This window comes from Coregonus lavaretus, assembly GCF_964263955.1.
Source record: "Coregonus lavaretus genome assembly, contig: HAP1_SCAFFOLD_467, whole genome shotgun sequence".
Lineage (NCBI taxonomy): Eukaryota > Metazoa > Chordata > Actinopteri > Salmoniformes > Salmonidae > Coregonus > Coregonus lavaretus.
The window spans coordinates 151,841-166,077 of NW_028166388.1; the positions used below are offsets into that span (position 1 = coordinate 151,841).

The 14,237-nt window shown below is 41.7% G+C and overlaps 1 protein-coding gene across 1 annotated transcript in view; it reads right to left on the reverse strand.

Moving 5' to 3' along the window:
• LOC311114786 (talin-2) overlaps nt 1-13,440 on the reverse strand; it is a 119,414-nt gene extending 105,974 nt beyond the window's left edge. Inside the window, exon 1 of the mRNA XM_084190024.1 lies at nt 13,356-13,440. The gene's annotated coding sequence lies outside the window, so the exon portion shown is untranslated. The remainder of the gene's footprint in view (nt 1-13,355) is intronic.
• Between the last annotated feature and the right edge of the window lie 797 nt (nt 13,441-14,237).

Consider the following 14,237-nt stretch of genomic DNA (forward strand, 5'->3'; position numbering starts at 1 on the left):
TATTACTGTTGAATTCTACTGTATTTACAGGAGATAATCCACTGAAGGCCTCTGAGCCCAATTCAAAAATAATTCCATGGTACTAACTTCTGCTTGGTGAGTGACACTAAGACAGTATAAAAGTGCTCTAATAGACATGCCCAATCATATCCAAGCTAATAATATTTCAGTCCACAATCAGTTTGCACCGTTTAGTAAATCAGGAGGTGATTATTTTTGCCTTATTAAAATGGCTCCACTGGACTGCTGCCAAAACCACTAAGGCTCAGGCTAGATAGCCTGATGACTCACCAGGATTGGGGAGTAACTGATTACATGTAATCCATTACATGTGATCTGATTACAAAATAACTGTAAATCGGTTGTTACCAGCAAAAATATTGTAATCAGATGAAAGGTACTTTTGAAAAACTAGATGAGTACTTGGATTACTTTTCGATTTAGAAAGGATGTGTGCGAGAAAAAAAAAAGTGATACCTTTTTTCAATGACATTCAATTCAGCATTGAAAAAAGGCGCAAGTTTAAGTTTGTTCCACCTGAGCGAGTCTGACCAAAAGTACAAAAGCAATCCAAAAGTAACTGAAAGGAATCAGATTACGTTACTGAGTTTGGGTAATCCAAAAGTTACATTACAGATTACAATTTTGGACAGGAAACTAGTAACTAACAAATTATATTTAGAAAGTAACTTACCCAACCCTGCTACTCACAATAAATTATTCCGCTGCTCTGTCATTCGCTACATACTTTAATCTGAGACTGCAATCATTGAAGTTGTTTGTGGAGTTGAGTGACACGAGGGGTTGTACAAAACAAAGTGATCAGCGATTGGATTGTCTCTAACCAATCAGAGTATCAAAGCCAATGACGAATTTTCAAACTGCCGTGCGTTCTTACTCTGGCCCAAACCATCGGTTTCTGGACCAATCAGACGGCCCCGAATGTGTTCGCATTCGGTGAAGGGTTGGGTAGGTACTCCGATCCAGACTCATTATGGAGAAGAAACTAATGTCCGTTGGCATTTGGCCAGAGCAAGGAGTCTGGGTAGCCAGGCAACAGGCTAGTATCAGACGAGCCAACCAGCTAGCGAGCTAGCTCCTCATACCACACGGAGACCAGGGTCATGTTCATTATGGCACAATGTAGCAGGCTCTGTCGTAGCCGGCTGCGACCGGGAGACCCATGGGGCGGCGCACAATTGGGCCAGCGTCGTCCAGGGTAGGGGAGGGAATGGCCGGCAGGGATGTACCTCAGTTGGTAGAGCATGGCGTTTGCAACGCCAGGGTTGTGGGTTCGATTCCCACAGGGGGCCAGTATGAAAAATTAAAAAATAATGTATGCACTCACTAACTGTAAGTCGCTCTGGATAAGAGCGTCTGCTAAAATGACTAAAATGTAAAAAATGTAAAATGTAGCAAAACGTTTTGCAACGGGAAACGAAAACAAGGGTTAAGGTAGTCCCCTCCCTGTTTCAGTTGAGTTTCTCACGCCAGGGCAGCGTGCTACCTGCCCCTCAGTAGGTGTTGGATGGTCTGGCCTCTCTCCAAGGTCTCCTTCTCATCACTCTGCTGGATAGATATCAGCCACTGCCTCCTTACCCTCTGAACTGCTTGGTTCATCCGATGTTGAGGCAGTCTAATGTTAGCCGTTGTAACCATTTAGTTGCATTAGCCGAGCTGAGCTCTCCCCCTAGCATGCAGCGACATATAAAAGGCTATCTTCAGCCATTTGAATAACGTTGGCCTGTCCACATGTAATAGAATCCAGATGCCTCCCTGCCACATGACGCTGCTACAAACCCTTTTTTAGCCGGAGAGGAGACTACAAGTGCAGAGATAGTGGGTTTAAAGTAAAGGCTCTCTCCAGTCTCACTTAGCCTCTTTCTGTCTCAGTCACTGTTCCCATTTTGAAATCTGGAAGGGAGGACTGGCCGCACTCCCACTTTGTCTCCCCTCCACTAATAAACAAAGAATGGATTCCCTTATATAGGTATATTTAGTACACACAGGCAGGCAGCAGGCGACATCAGAAAATGCTCATACGACATACTGTCAGAAAGATAACACTGTTCCCAAATGGCACTATTCCCTATATATAGTACAATTTTTTGTTTACAAGCAAACGTCACGTTCGAGTGATGTGCACGCATCCTCGCACCAAAAAGCTCTGTAGCAGGATAGCTAACACTGATGTTGGGACCTTGCAAACTTAACAGTTTGTGAGTGATGAAAATGAAAACACACAAGGCTGATGGCTACAGCTAATCAGCTATGTTCAACAAGTATATTATTCTTCTGGCTTTATCTAGCTCTGTTGTTGCATAGAGCAGTCACAGTGTCAGATTGGTCATGTTTGAAAGGACTTAAAAAGCAAAGCAGCACTAAACATTTCAACACAATGTGTAAAATGGGGCCATTAAGAAAAGTTTGTCTTTGAACATCATGATGCAGAAGCCTGAAGGCACTGTAGGGCCTAGTCATTAGAGCCAAGCAGAAATAATGTATTCGTTTCAGTCGCAAGACAAGATCAAAATGCAACAAAAGCAATTAGGCAAAGTAGCTTAGTGGTTAAGAGCGTTGTGCCAGTAACCGAAAGGTCGCTGGTTCTAATCCCCGAGCCGACTAGGTGAAAAATCTGTCGATGTGCCCTTGAGCAAGGCACTTAACCCTAATTGCTCCTGTAAGTCGCTCTGGATAAGAGCGTCTGCTAAATGACTAAAATGTAAATGTAGAAGGTCCTTCAATTTCTGACTAGATTAGAAAACATTGGGCAAAATGAATAGATATCTTTCCCCACCAAACTCATACCATTGGTAGGTTTATCAAAGTTTTTATAATTATTTTCTATGATGCTACGCAGTCCTCTTTGAAAAGGAAATTCCATTGTAAAAAGACACCAGCATGAAAATGTGCCAATACTATTCCCAGGACAGGAAAAGGTAACAGTAATACATGTTAACTGTATGTTGTCAGGTCTGTATACACTTCAAGCAAACATTGACACGTGTCTGCAAAGTGCAAATTCCTGCACCATAGGATGAATACACCATCTACTCAGTGACAGTCAAAGGAAATTACCAACTATATAACTGGCCCCTGACGGCTCCACATATAGCTTAGAATACATTTGCATTAGGGGCGGGTGAATGGGTGCACGTCAGTCTATAAGAAATGGAAAGAACAGCACCTTCAGAAAGTCACACCCCTTTACTTCTACATTTTGCTGTGTTACAAAGTGGGATTAAAATGGATGTCATTTTTTGTCAACGATCTACACAAAATACTCTGTCAAAGTGGAATAACTATTATTTATTTATTTATTATTATCGAATATATCTTCATTAAATAAACATTCAATCCATGTTAGAATCACTTTTGGCAGCGATTACAGCTGTGAGTCTTTCTGGGTAAATCTAAGAGATTTGCACACCTGGATTGTACAATATTTGCACATTATTTTTACAATTATTCAAACTCTGGCAAGTTGGTTGTTGATAATTGCTAGACAGCCATTTTCAAGTCTTGCCATAGATTTTCAAGCCGATTTAAGTCAAAACTGTAACTACAGTAGGCCACTCAGGAACATTCAATGTCGTCTTGGTAATCAACTCCAGTGTATATTTGGCCTTGTGTTTTAGGTTATTGTCCTGCTGAAAGGTGAATTTGTCTCCTAGTGTCTGTTGGAAAGCAGAATGAACCAGGATTTTTGCCTGTGCTTAACTCTATTCCGTTTCTTTTTATCCTAAAAAACTCACTAGTCCTTGTCGATGACAAGCATACCCATAACATGATGAAGCCAACACCATGCTTGAAAATATGAAGAGTGGTACTCAGTGATGTGTTGTGTTTGCCCCAAACATAACGCTTTGCATTCAAGACATAAAGTTTATTTCTTTGACACATTTTTTGCAGTTTTACTTTAGTGCCTTATTGCAAAAAGCATGCAGGTTTTGGAATATTTGTATTCTGTACAGGCTTCCTTCCTTTCACTCTGTCAATAAGGTTAGTATTGTGGAGTAACTAAATGTTGATTCATCCTCCGTTTTTTCCTATCACAGCCATTCAACTCTTTAACTGTTTTAAAGTGACCATTGGCCTCATGGTGAAATCCCTGAGCGGTTTCCTTCCTCTCCGGCAACTGAGTTTGGAAGGACGCCTGTACCTTTGTAGTGACTGGGTGTATTGATACACCATCCAAAGTGTAATTAATAACTTCAGCATGCTCAAAGGGATATTGTATGAAAAATGTATGCACTCACTAACTGTAAGTCGCTCTGGATAAGAGCGTCTGCTAAATGACTAAAATGTAAATTTAATATTCAATGTCTACTTTTTTTTAAACCTATCTACCCAATAAGTGCCCTTCTTTGCGAGGCATTGGACAACCTGCCTGGTCTTTGTGGTTGAATCTGTGTTTGAAATTAACGGCTTGACTGAGGGACCTTACAGATAATTGCATGTGTGGGGTACAGAGATTAGGTAGTCATTCAAAGATCATGTTAAACACTATTATTGCAGTGAGTGAGTCCATGCAACTTATGTGACTTGTTAAGCAAGTCTAAATGTAATCCATTTTAAATTCAGGCTGTAACACAATTTGGAAAAAATCAAGGGGTGTGAATACTTTATGAAGGCACTGTACAAACCTTCAACATAATAGGGACTATTTATCAGACACACAGGGTTAGGCTAAGTAACCTCCGGTTGTGATTCAACAAACTAAGTCATCTCAAATGAGAGGATCAGTTTGAGCAGAACAAGATGCAGAATCTCTAATTAGATGAGGATTTATTTGGGAGAATCAGTGATTCTGCGTAGTCCAATGTACGTCGTCAATCTCAAACACACACATACTGTCCTCTGTCTCTAGCCTCTCAGGATGAGTAACCAACCTGTGGAGTGGGTGGAACAACTTGAAACCATGACCCTCCCTCAACTACCAAGGCAGGCGGGAAGGCTAGCTGGTAAACATTTGCAGCGAGAAGAGAATCTATCCTTATAGGAAAACCAAAAATAGAAGCCCTTGCCTGTAGCCAGGCTAGGGAAGAGGCAGAGCAGAGGGGTGGGTTCCGGTTCCAACAGCCACATGATCTCAACAATATAACCAGGGCCAGAAACACTTTGTGGGGTATTCCAACCAGGAATGCTATTTCAAGCATGGTTACCACCCCAATGGCATCAGAACAGAAATACATTTCTGATGAGTGATATGAATGGTAGAATTGTGTGTCAACAAATAACACACAATCATTAGAAGTCAATTTGTTTATGAGTTTATGAGCATTTGGGGATAAACAAGGTGACTTACAAATAATTGGTTTGAACAACCAACTGTTGACGGAATGTCCAATGTGTATCAAAGCTAGTAGCAATATCAGAATGAAAGCATACCCAAAAGCGCTTCAACCCAGCTTCAACAAAGAGAATCAGGTGCTCGACGAAAGTATTATTTACCCCACGACACTTCAACAGGTGACTATCCAGGAAAATAAAGAAATATAAATCAATATTATTTCGGGCTATAAGACTATTCTACTCAGAACAACCAGGTTTGACTTTCTCTCATGAAAAAGTAAAATTAAAAAAATTATGCAAACTGACAGTGGAGCTACTTTTTTCAGTCTTGCCGATCACAACAACTCTACCGGACAAAGTTTGAAGCTTGTCCACTCAGATTGAGTAGCCTTTATCCAAAGGGCTCGCTAAACTGAAATCGATTGCTGGATTGCTCCCGGGGCTAAATAAGGTCACAAGGATCAACGTGAAACAGGCAGACTACAAGAAGTGTTTCAGGCAGTGACATGGCTAATCATTGTAGCCTCTGAGCTCATAGCAGTGTGACACTATCATGGCTGCGTTTACACAGGCAGCCCAATTCTGATCTTTTGCCCAATTCTTAGCAAAAGATCAGATCTGATTGGTCAAAAGACCAATTACTGGCAAAAGATTAAGAATAGGCCTGCCTGTGTAAATACAGCCTAAGTAGTGAGGTTTTACACACCATAGCCAAGTAGCCACGGGATCAGACATTGCAATGCTGTGGTCATTTACCGTTAGCAGACACCTGAACACGACAGCCAAGAAATTGCAATGTGGTGATTGAATGTGTGTTTTTACACACCTTAACCAAGTAGCCACATGGTTGGACATTGCAATACTGTGGTCATTTACTGTTAGCAGACTACACGTGTGTCAGATGTCAGGTTATGACATGGCTAATCATCAACGACTATGAGCTAATAGCCTATGTGTGGTTTTAAATATGATAGCCAAGTAGCCACGCAGTCATTGCAATCCAATGCTGTGGTCATTTACTGTTAGCAGACACCTGATTATTACAGATCAGACATTTCTGTCCCGGTGACTAGGAGGCATGATCCCTGGCCCCCGAGGAGCCTGGTGACCATGCCAACCGTGGAACTCTGCCAATACCAAAATCCAGCAATAGCAGAGGCTCTCATCTGCAACCTCAAACAGATTTCTGAGCAGATCTGCTTTCAGCTGCGGTGATACAGTATGACAGTTAGTTCCCCTAGCCCTGGTCTGGGCCAAACCGCTAACATTAAGGAGGGGGTGTTCAGTGGTTGTCCCCCAAACAGCACCCTATCCCCTAAATAGTGCATTACTTTTGACCAGGGCTCTTCAGGGAATAGGGTGCCATTTGGCCCAAAGGCCAGTAAAGTGCACCCTCTTAAGGATACCTAATAATGTGTAATGGGAAAGTATGATATCCTGTGTCCGATTTTGCCATCTAAACATGTTCAGTAAAAGCTGGAGTTCCGTGGTGTGTTGTTCTCACTTCACAGGCTCTGTCCCTCATTAAATAAAAACAAACAAAAATTAAACGTGTGTTGTTAAATTACATTTTTATAATGTAAGTTGTTAGAACCCCCAATTGCTTTCAATTATGGAATGAAGTTACTTTGACATTTGTTTTCTAATGGTAGTGGATCACTGTAGGAGGAAAGGACAAAGTCAATACAAACTAATTAAATGTAAAAATTATTTCAATTAATCAGTGAGAAAAGCCAAACCACATCCAAGGTAATTAAAGTAATACAGTGAACAGTGTAAGTGGATAATTAGCTGATTCTAGCACAGAAGCTAATGTAACAGGTTGCCAACAGTTCCTAGAAGATACTACAGTAGTTAAAGACATTGAACGGGATCTTAAGCACTTACAAATTTGTAACATATTGTGCAAATTGGAATTACATCTTTTTTTTGCATGACGTAACAACATATTACACTAAATGGATGACATTGTACACCATTTTCGGGGACTCGTTTTGGCTCGTGATCGCTATTTTTAAAACTACTGACTGAAATTATACAAAACCTTTATAAAACACATCTTTAAGCACCAGTAAAATCCAGAACCAGTCATAATTCAAGTCATTTTGGTCTAGCGGAAGAGGAACAGCTACACCATCTAATATAGGAGGAGCGGTTGCTGACTTAGTAACACTAATCTCATTAGGCTACGGGCCTACCTTTGGGGTGCTGCATGGGTCCGGATATGAATCTGTAACTTTGCTTTTTGCAACTCTTCAGACTTTAATTTTCACAAAGACACCATAGGCTACAGCCAAATGAAAGATCTTATCGAAACAGAGCCCATATTTAAAACATAATTCTCACAGATGTTCCTTGCTGTTAGAACTAATGCACCTTGTCCTGTCAGTTTACTGGCTAAAGATGAAGGGCCATTGTCTCACATTACATAACAGTGAGGACCCTGCATGGCAAACACTGCAGACCAGAGAAGCTGTATTCAAGAGGCAATTACAAAGAAATAGCATCACTGAATCATCTTTAAAAAGGTACAGTCTTGGATCGGTTCAATGGCCATTTCAATTCTATTTAGTCCTACTTATTGATTGCATTTAGAACTCCATCTATGAATTTGAGAGGGGTTACATTTCCGCAGCCCCATCCCTCAGCTGTATACCAAAACAGTTGTTCTCTCGAATCTCAGAATGTAGCTTTAAGCCTGGCATCTCTTTTCAATTATAGGACTTCTTGCATCAGAACTGCTAAGAATGATCAGCCCTCACCACAAGCATGGCCTACCCTTGTGTAATGTACAGTATTAAAACAAAACAATTTACAAAAGGCCAACCAAGCAAAAATAGCTTTGAGACGTGCCTGGCAAGCAGCCATATTTGATTTGAAATGCAAATAGGAAGGCCTTCACATTACAACTCAAATGCATGGAGGCAGATGAGTGGAAGTGGAAGACACACAGTATGGGAAATATTAACTGGAATATGAATACCCAATTTCAACCTCCAACCGTTTGGATCCTGTGCATGTCAGAGGTGTAGTATTCTATCAGTTGCTGTTGGCAGGACCGTAGTCCAGCGAGCTGCGGCTGTGAGCCTGTGATACTTGAATGCCGTGTGTTGCCTGTTGCTAATTATAACTGAACATATGAGAATGTGACAGGGTGGGAGAGCACAGGAGTGCACCCACTGAGCTGTTGGTTTGGGTCACACGCTCTTAACTGTCTGGGTCCAAACTAAGGCGGAGTCCCAGTTCTCTACACTTCTCCCAAAGTGTGCCCTTGCACACTTTCTCAGATGAATTTTACAATGTTGGAAATTGCCTTCAGCCAACGATTACACCAATTCCATGCTTTTTAAATCTATAAACAGGGAATGTGCAAGTGTACACTTCCGGAAAAGGGTGGAGAATCAGTTCGTAGCCTAACTATGGGTTAAGCACAGGCAGGCACAGAAAAGCACTGGACTTCTAAGTTCAAAAGGAATCCTGACGCAGTATTGGAATCTCATTGGAATCTCGTGAATTGTCTCTTATGTTTAAGGTTACACATAGCTGGGCTGGGTCACACAGAGGTGTGAAATTCAGAGATATTGTTGTTAATGTGCACGAAGACAGCCCTGGGGCTGCATTCCAGACAGTGGCTGCTACTATGGACTGCATTCATATAGCAGCCTACCTTTTATGATCACAGCTAAAATGGTTCTTAAGAGCACAATATCGAAGTTAACTCACCTTTATACCCAAGGGTGTTACCTACTGGGTAATGCACAACGCATTTATCAAAAGACAGGTTACAACTCAAGTGATCAAATTAAATTATGTAGTCAAATAAAATCAATATGAGACTAAGGACACACAGTAGTTATCGTTGAGAATAGTTCTCTGCCCCAACCACTTCCTCCGCTCTGCAGTCTGCACACATCAACCAAGCCCACAGAGAGCTACTTCTCTTCCCCTGCACCTCCCACTGCATCTCACCTCCCTCCCAGTAGGCCTGTGTCCCACCTCTCCCCCCAGAATGGAGGCACCTGACTGGAGGCACCCCTCCACTCCCCTGGTCCTCCAGACCACCAAGTTTACATTGCACATCCGGCTGTCATTATGCTGCCTGTCGACAGAGTCTGGTTGCATCCCAAATAGCACTCTATTCCCTACAAAGCTCCCTATTGCCCCTCATCAAGAGTAGTGCACTATATAAGGAATAGGGTGCTATTTGGGATGTAGCGCCGCCTCCAGCCCTGCTCATTACTTCCTCTCCCTGGGTTGTGATGACAGGCAGCAGAGGCCACTCTGAACACAACACAGGCCGGATCAATAAATTAGCCCTAACACTCGTGATGAACTCCTCCACAACCGGATGCTATTGGCCTTAGAGGTCTTTATAAGCCATAAACACATTGGCCTGTGGCTGTGAAAGGCTCTTATTATCGCCTATAGTTTTTTCCTTTGGGAATGCTGGAGGAGTGGCACTATCAGGTTTAGTATGTAAAATAAAGCACAATGCATGAACCAGTGTTCAGCACCATGTGGGAAATGACATGGATGCCAATCAAACTGACATACTGTAGCCGACAATCATAACAGCAGAATATGCTTTAAAGCTTACAATCATATTGCCATTAACGCCGTAGAACAGACCCACATACAAAGTGTCAAGCATCCCATCACACTATCACATGGATTCATGTTAAACTACTGCTGCTAATGTGATGTATTCATTGTTCATACTAAACAACGTAAATATAAATACTGCATTCACGACTCTATTCATGGAAAATAGGGCAGCTTTACAGTCTATAGAGTCAAACAGCAGTTTCATAAAGGGTTTGATTGCTATTCTAAATACTGCCTCTTCATGCCACTCATCTCAGTGCTGGTAATTGGACAAACAGGCCCATTGAAACAGTAAGCATATTTGTCAATCACTGCTGCTTTGACATAATGTAGCTCACACTGCTAATAATGTAATGGATGAATACACCCATTTAAAAAGGTCAGAGCAGTTGCTAATACAAGGGGGAAAAGACTTTTGATTGATGTTTCGTGAATGTCAGATTTGCATAAGCATGAAAATGATAGAAGTTATTGCTGGCGATGACTGACCTGCAGTGCATACTAAGCATCAATAGGAACGGTTAAATGGTTATTATGGAGTGCTCTTACAACTTGCACAGCAATATTCCAACAATTTCATTCTAAATGCACATTTTAGGAATATTTTACAAATGGTTGAGTGGAAAATTAACCAGGGTTGCGTTCAGTAAGACAGAACGATGTGCAACGCTGAATTCAACTGCAACGGTACTGTACTAAACGACCAGTTGAAAAATGTGATTATAGTACAGTACAAGTTGTGATTTCAGATGGTCACACCCATATTGATCAGGGCACACCTCGCCACACCTACCAAATGGGAGCAAACATTCCTCAGACTGTTGATGAACAGTACGCAATGTTTTGGGGTAACGTGTCGTTCTGTACAAACCTTCATGCAACCTAGCAAACGTTGACGCAAAGTGAACGCTCCCCATGTGTATTCAAATACTTCATTGCTTTTCTATGATAGCATGGAAGACCAATCCAATGGGAAAAGCCATGCAGCCCCTCCATGGACTTCAACATTTACATTACATTTTAGTCATTTAGCAGACGCTCTTATCCAGAGCGACTTACAGTTAGTGAATACATTTTTATTTTATTTTTTCATACTGGCCCCCGTGGGAATCTAACCCACAACCCTGGCATTGCAAATGCCATGCTCTACCAACTGAGCTACATCCCTGCCGGCCATTCCCTCCCCTACCCTGGACGACGCTGGGCCAATTTTTGCGCCGCCCCATGGGTCAACAACTAGACCAGGGCCCGGTTTCCCAAAAGCATCTTATGGCTAAGTTATTCATTAGAACCACTGAGCTCAATGGTTCTAACAATGAACTTAGCCTTAAGATGCTTTTGGGAGCTGTTAAATTCCGGTCCTTGAGAGCCAAACACTACTTGTTTTTGATTCTACCTGGTAGTTAATTCCACTCTCCTGGTGTCCTAGGTCTAAATCAGTATTATATTAGAAGGAGAGGATGAAAAACAGAAGTGTTTTGGCCCTACAGGACTGACATTAAACAGCCCTGAACTAGATGAAGAGAAGGGAGGGTGCCAACCCCATGTAGCCTGACATTACCTTACCCTGGCAGATCAATGACTCATATCAAAGACATAACAAACCAATCCCAGTATGGTAGGTGTCCCAACAGAGCTATCAGTCTTCTCTGAGACATTACATACCCAGAACATCTTTACTAGATTTGTCTTTTTACTGACACACCAAGGACTAAGCTAGGGAGTCTTCTGAACGATTTACTTCTTGCCCATAAAACTGAAACCAAAAAAGCTACCTTGCACAGCAAACATTTCAAGCATCCCCCTTTTTCTGCCTCTCATAACAGTGTCAACCTTCTGCTTACCAGCTCAAACCATCCAGTCTACCTCTAGCCATACTCCAAGTGTGAAGTCCACTTATAGGCTAAAACACAGCAAGTTTGCCCGGCTTTACTAGTGGTCCTTAACTATTACAATAAAATAAGGATGTATCAATATATCAACATTTGAATAATCATTCACCACATGAAAAAAAATATTTAACATTATTTTGTATTATTTTGTTGAATCGTACGATATACCAAGCAATGGTAAGCTATACCGTTCAATATTAATGGTACATTGATGGTATTCTGCCTTTAATAGGCCCCGTGTAACTCAGTTGGTAGAGCATGGCGCTTGCAACGCCAGGGTTGTAGGTTCGTTTCCCACGGGGGGCCAGTATGAAAAAAAAGTATGAAAATGTATGCACTCTAACTGTAAGTCGCTCTGGATAAGAGCGTCTGCTAAATGACTAAAATGTAAAGGTAAATGTACACGATCACAGTTGTAACGTTCCATCAATGCAAGCCAAGGGGTGTGGCACTACCATGCGCTGCAATAAGGCACACAGCATCGTTAAAGTAAATAGAGTAATTCGTGGAATTCCACGGCCAACAACTTCCATATTCCTGGTTACAATGTTGCCGTTCTTATGATGACTGACACATTGATATATTGTAGCGAGCAGCACCCACGCACATGCAAAACTCACGGACGTGGAGAACTGCTGCTGAAATACTGGACGAGTGTGGTTGGATTTAAAATAATTCGACTGCTTATTCGGCCAGAATGAGTGCCTCTGATATGGGGAAACACAGCTTGGCACACTCTGTTGTGTTTCATATAAACATAGATACTTCAATAGTGTATCATGTATGAATGGAGATAATGCAAAGTTTTAAAAGGTGTCTAGTCTAGTGGTACTGACTTTGATGGTAGCGGCTATCAGGTTATAATATGGCGGCTTCAAATCTCACTCCTCCATGCAGTTACAATTGAATTGCCATAATCTCTACACATGCACAGCCTACATTTCTAACAAGAATGTAGGCTATTTGTTACATTGGATGAACTCAGTAATGTTGATTAAGTTTTACAAACGTGGTGTTATTATAACGACCTCAATCGGCAATCTCATTTCACATACAGAGCGACCCCAAAACACACATGGACTCCGACTCCTGCTTCTCTTCTTACCAAATGCAATATGTGGTCACTTAGCCGAAAATTTTAAATTGTGTGTAAACGACTTAATTTCCTGTTGTAGTTTGAAAATGCAATGAGGTTCATGTTAAATTCCTCAACAGGCAACATCCTCTGCAGCCTAATCTCACACCATGAAATGTGATTTTGACCATTAATTCCGAAAAGTAGTGGACACGTTCACGAATTGAAATAAGAAACTGCATGCACAACAGTTGAGTTTACATCCGAGGAAAAACTATGCATTACGGATAACTCTGAAACAAGACATATAATCCCATTGATTCGAGAGTCAAGCAAGGTTTCTACATCGCCTTGCTCACTATTTCGCAACGCACTCCAATCAAATCCCTAATTAAACCAAGCATGGACAGAGAGAATGTCTCATTTCGACGTCTATTCAAGCAGCGGACTGGACACACATTATAATCCGGCAGAAAATGCTATCCTACCTGCGAATCTTCTACTGTTTCATTGCATGCAGTTAGCCCTTCAGATGCACATATAGCCAGCAGTCCTGCTCTATGGAGTAAAAAACCCTCCTCGCTGAGGAAATATCCAAGTGGCCAAATAGTGAACAGTAGTGGTGGTTGGTGTAGCAGGGAGGGGGAAGGTACAGGGGGAGGTAGCGGGGCGTAAGGGATAGCGCTGGGAACGCGGAAAACGTCATAAAAGAGGGACCTTCCGGGCTTTGTAGTCACTTCTGCCCGTAGTTGTGTTCCATTTAGTCAAAACAGCTTTGAAGTCCATTAAGGGATATGAGCTGAGAGAGACCTCGCCATTGTACCACAAGCAGGGGCATAGTAGTGAAACATAATATATGAAGACCAGGGCCCGGTTTCCAATAGCGATGGAATTTAAGCTTACGAGTGTTTTAACGATGCATCTTTCCGACAACGGCCGAAGATGTAACATGCGTTTCCCAAAACATCACACAGAGGGATAACTGTCGCTAAGTGAGTCGTTGGAGCATGTGTCGATAATGATAGGATCGAAAGAAGGGGAGCGCTGCTCTCGGATCAGCTTCCTACATTCAAATATTTCCTTAACATTACAATTATTTCACAATACTGACGACGGATCAACTCCAAGAGAGATATTACCACCTACGGCTGCAAATATTGAGGCGGCGTATTCTAACGCTTACAACAAAAAAATACGAAATCAACGATTTGGCACATCATTGCGCACGTTAGGCTACACATCATGAAATATATTGAGACAAATTACAGACAGTAGCCTACAAGTATCCAAATATAACTCAATTGACTGAACATGAAATGTGTTTCAATATGATTGAAATAGGCTTAGCCTACTGTTTACATTATAATGCA